Source organism: Aedes aegypti, chromosome 3 (genome assembly GCF_002204515.2).
Source record: "Aedes aegypti strain LVP_AGWG chromosome 3, AaegL5.0 Primary Assembly, whole genome shotgun sequence".
NCBI lineage: Eukaryota > Metazoa > Arthropoda > Insecta > Diptera > Culicidae > Aedes > Aedes aegypti.
The window spans coordinates 349,222,830-349,228,829 of NC_035109.1; positions in this window are offsets into that span (position 1 = coordinate 349,222,830).

Genomic DNA, 6,000 nt, shown 5'->3' on the forward strand with positions numbered 1-6,000 from the left:
TTCGCGTATTGAAACTCACAGGTGTAAACGAAAATAACAAATTAAAAGTAACTTTATTGACATACAAAATTACATGATAAAATGCGACACGTAGACGGCACGACGGTTACAATACTTTTGACAATCATCTGCTTGTGTGCATCTAACGAAAGCATATACAACTGCTATCGATGAGCGAGCAGATTGGGAGGATGTAAAGTGATTCTCAACACAGAAGTTTCAATGGACTAGTAAACTTAAGGGGGTAGGATCCGTTATTGATTTCGGAATTTTCAAAAGCTGTTTTTTCGTTCAAATCCAAGAAAATTTACAGGAAAATGTGTTCACTGTGTTCAGTTCTCCAACCGAAATACAGTGAACACATTTTCATCGAATAATTTAAGGCCTTTTGGTGCGTCATCACAAAATGGCTTCTTCCAAAATCATTAACATATTGTCATGATAGTATTGGTATTTGCAACATCGATGAAATATAACTGCTTGTCACCTGATTTAATGGATAATTTATGCGAAGAAAAATGCTTCAGGTGGTATTTCAATATTTAATCAACACTTTCAGATACAGCATTATCAATTTAGCGACAATATACATGAGATTTATATTCTCAAAAAAAATCTCCGATTTCATGCCGCAATTCATTGCCTCACACAACTACACTTGTAAATAGAAGGTGCTTACCTTTTCGATTGTAATTCAGCGGCTAGCATTTGTGTTTTGGATCCCATATTGCGTTCACTACACTTCCACTAAACAAATCTTTTATTCACTTTCCTTAAAGGAACACATTTCCACCGGGATTTCCATTTTTATAAAGTTTTATCAACCGCATCACTCAAAACTATTATGGCGATGGTTTTCACTTGTTGCGAATCGACGTCGCCACCGCACACTGAGACATGCCTGTGTTTATAGTCTAAAATATCCAACTTTTTTTCTGTTGCATTAATTTTCAGTGCGGAAAGGTTGGGCAAAGCACAGAAACTTGAAACTTATACGTTGTTTGTTTTTCGATTCTCTCAAATTACAGAAATCATCTCTACGAAGCATAAAATCATACCGAGTGTTTATCAATTTGGACCACCCAAAATAATTGAAAAGTTCCACAGTGCGATGCGTCGGGACGCGTCTATCGTGTGTGCACAATCATTGCGATCGTTGAGCGCAGTGATGTCAGAGTTGCTATCTGTAAAATCATAGCATTTAATGTGGATTGATCACAAAAATCATTAAAATTTTATTAAACCAGTAATCTTATGATGGAAAACTATTTGCAAAATAATAAGTTTTTATAATATGCAGCAAATGTTCCGAAAACAAGCATATAACAATTAGTAGAAAAATCTGTCACCAATCACCTGGCAACACCGTCATCCCTTGCAAACATAAACCGTACCGATGCATAACAAAAATATGCGATAAATCCAATAAAAAACAGAGAAATGCCGTTGCCCTTCATTAAATTGTAATGTTTTCTTTTGATATATACGATTGAACAGTTGATTTTGATTTCCAATACTCGTCAATCTACTAAATTTCCCATGTGTTTACATAAAAATATGCTTAACACAAATGTTATATTTTTTGTTTGTTTGTTTTGAAAATATACATGGAAAGGCGACACTACTACTGTTACATCATTGATGATTCTAATGATTCTTTGAGTTACACGCCGCTTCACCTTAAAGTTTTGAACAGAAAAACTGCTTTTGAAGTTTCGATGATGACGATCATTACGATGACGGAGCGTTGAACGTTAAGGGGGCAGGATCCGTCATGAATCCTTGTGGTATCGATGATTATTTGGTTTAGTTTTAGTGAGCATCGATATTTATTCCAATTTCAGACTGATACTGTTTTATTCCACAACTTACCTGCATTTGCCAATGTTCACCGGATAACTCTAAAATAATATTTTCATGTGGAGTACTTTTCTATCGCAAAACTTATTAAAATTCCTTCAATCTGGTAATATGTTGTTCGGATGGACAATCACATTTCTCACTAATACCATCTACAGATGTTCTTGCAATAACAAACACATGTACAAGACACCAGCAGTCGAGAATTTCAAACACATTTCACCCTATTTTTTACCCTTTCATGTCTCGAAAATCACTTCAACTCCCGGAGAACACACATTACTTACAATTTAAACTTAAATATTCCACTTCTCAACCAAAACATCTCAGAAAACTGCTTTTCAAAACAAACAAACTATGGGACAAGCTTGATGTTGATATTGTCCATGCGTTTTTTTTTTTTTTTTTTTCTATCAAAATTTACAATTCAAATCTAAAATTATCTACATTAATGTTTGCTTCAGGTGTATTGCATATAAAACTAATGTACTTTGCAAAGATATGTTTAATTTCTAGCGCTTCTCTAGATGGTACACCTCGCATTTCAGGGAATAGGAAGTATTCTGGTTTCTTTCTGCGAAGCAGAGGTCGAATGGCTACCATTTTAGACAACGCGAACATCCATACAGGCTTAGATAGTTGACACCAAGCATGGGAAAATCGTTTCACGTTACATTCATTTTGCACTCCTTAGCCAGCGTGTGTTACCTGTGAAGCCCGATCACAGCAGCACTACATAGAAAGTGTCGCGCGTTCATCCCGAAGAGAGAGAAAAAATGCAGACAAGAAAAATTGATCAACACTCTCTGATGTGTGTGTTCATTTGTTGATTCATTCAAATCAATATGAGTCGCGCTGCGAATGTATCTCAACACAATCACAAGTGAATGCAATCTTTCATTCTCCGTGATTCTTTCGGGAACGTTTGTAGGATTGTTTGCCTCGAACGTTTGTTGGTCGCGCTTTGTGCCTCTGACCGATGCAAACAAGATAAAGTAAAACGACTCTTCGTATGGAATATGTCCAGATACTGGATGGGGGTGCACAATTATAAAACATTTTTTTTTGGTATTCAGTTGGAGCAGCCTGACAGCTTAACTCGTCAAGGCTGAACCCTCGGTCTGGCTTTTGCCAAGTTTCCCCTCTACCAGGACCAATACTCAGACGGACTAGGCTATGGTGCCCACATGAACACTATTTTTTTATTACTATTGTGACGTGATAGTTTTTGAAAAATAGCCATATTCCCTTACTTCTGAGAAAAGGATGCATTGTGAAAATCAGCAGCTCCATCAGAATTTTTTGAAATAGTAGTGTAGTAGTGTCATTACTTATACTGTCTAGTCGAAATGGTTTTGAATAATTTGTCATTTAAGTGCTATTTTGATTAATCCTGTCTTTTACGTAAGATTAGAATCTTAAATGTCAATTGTCGTTAAGTCTTAACACAATTGGCTGTTTAGTTGTAGTTCTAGTTATTTTTGTTGTTAAAAGTATTTATTGGCCATTACGTTCATATATCCTTAAAAAAAGTTACTTTCCTTGTCTGTTCAACAATTTTTCGAAACTAGCAAGTGTACTCAGCGTCTTACTTTCAATAGTCATTATTATAGTGAATATTTAAGAGTAAAGTTACCTTAGGCTTCTACTACAGTCTCCTACAAGATTCACTTTTTGGTGGCAAATGCAATGCTTCACAACGCCTACTTTCTACTTGTTAATTTTGCGAAAATGAAGCTGGAATTAGATTATTTATACCCTTGTTACAAAAGAGGTATTTCTTTTCATGGCAATGTAAAAACCATATTAAAATAAGATTGTCGCCACTTATTTCTACTCAGTGAATCTACTAGTCATTTTCCTCAGAGTAATATTCCCTACGTCGTACATGGTAACGATGTATCTAGCTAGCTAATAGTAAGAGTGGATACGGATCATTCTGGTTAGCAAAAGGCAAACTGAACGTCGCGAATAGTATTAATGTCCACTTCGAATAGATTAATTATTTGAAATGGGCATCAATGCTATCAACGACGCAGAACATCCGTTGGATCCCATCCGAGATATTATTGCGTCTATGCCATATAAATTATGACGTGGCTTTAAGCAAAAAATGCCAAAATGTGATACCACCACTACAGGTTACGCCTACATATGGGCTAATGGATTATGCCCTCCCATCGCGGCAAGGTCGCATAACCATGGGGAGGGATATCCAGCTTCTAGTTACTGGATGGGGGTGCTCAATTAATAAGACATTGTACACAAATTACGTAACGTTAGAAGGCGGTTGAATTTTTCGTTACTGCTGTTACAAGAAGGATTAACGTTTCGTAAGCAATTTACACAATTTGGCAGACGAGAGAAAGTTATGTTGTTTAAATCTAAGGAAAAACATGCACCATGCACGCATCCTATTAAAATAAATTTGCTAAACGAAGTAAGGTATTCTTGAATAAGCGTTAAGAAATTATCAAGCAGAGGGAATAGGGGTTTGAAAAAAAAAAAACAAAATAAGCAAATCGGCCAAAAATTTTGAGTTTTTGGCTCGCAAAAACGTGTTTTCTTGAAATCCATGCATCGGAGCTAGGTCGAGCAGGGTGCGCTTCGCAGTCTAGCACTCTATGCCGGGCGTTAGGTTCAACGCAGAAAAAATGATTTACGCGATTCGTTGATTCCGGATTTTAAATGCAGTCGCGATATGAAAGTGTGTAACCAACATCGATCATATTTTCAAACATCAGCATTCTTTACAAATATTACATAAGTTTTTGTAAATAATGAATCTTAAACATCTGAACAATACCGCCAGACTTTTGATTCTAAGGACAGACACTCACGTTTTGGTTTCATTAGCAACATACATGTTGTGTCTTTGCCACTTTTAACAACCAACATATGCTCTAGAATCAGTCATAAAAATTTGTTGGAACAACTTCAACAATGAAATAAAAAAAAAAAATTCTATGAAGCCCGAAAAAATATTCGCAAGGTTCAAGGTATTTGCTATGTAAACAGTGCTTGAATTTTTCACAAATAGTTGGAAGTTGTTGGTTTTAGGTAGTAAATGGTTGTTCTATTGAAATTTTATCAAAATAATATTGCTGTAGTATTGATCAAAGGTCTTAGTTTTACGACTTTTATTTCATTATCAGGTGTTGGTTTATACATTTTACGTTTTTTGTATCCTTCAAATGCTAAAATGTACTGCTCTTACGCCATTTTAAAACTATTGAGAAACCTAAAGCTTCTCACAAAATCAAAATTTGGCTTGTTTGCGATTGTTCGAAAAATTATTCTTATACTCAACAGATTGAACTTGAAATGAAAATCTTTTTAAGTTACAAGAATTAATGTGATACTTCTTCATAGCGTTCATGTGACATCAGAACGAATGTTTTTAAACATAACTAATTGATCATCGCAGTACTTGACAGTTACATCAACCGTTTGTATCAGCTTAAACAATGAAGCACTCGTACTGTCAGTTAAAAAAGGTAAACTAGAAATATCATACTGCAAAGTAAAAAAATATTGAAAGCACGTTCTACTGTTAAGTTTTATACATGTGTAAAGTGTTTGATCTTAACAGTTCTCTAATTCATGTTAATCAATAAAAAAAAGTTCAAATATATCACAATGGACAATAATTTATTAAAAAAAAATCAATCTACGATTATCAAGTCAATATTTATTGATTTCGAAAAGTGTCCAAAGTAGCCTCTTTTTGTCTTGAAGGACACATTGTTTTCGCTATTAATGAAACATTTTTGTTGCTTCGTGGGTTTGCCTCATACTTTGCAAATTTGCTACGTACATAAACAACTTAGAAACATACAAGAATTATTAAAATCCTGCCAAAATTCTTAGAGCTGTAACTTCACAAAGTGAAGAATATTAAAGTAATATCAAAAGAAGCCCCGACTAGCGGTATACATATTTTTTTTATATCTATTTGAGATTGCCGTGTTTTAAATTTTAAATTGAACCCAGCTTAGAGGTCGTGCACAAATTATGTCACGCTCCAAGGGAAGGGGGGCAGAGGCTTGAGCCAAGCGTGACGATCCTTATAAAAATTGTGGAGGATTCATACAAAAAGAGAGACAAAGGGGAGGGAGGGGGTCAAAAAAGTAGAAATTT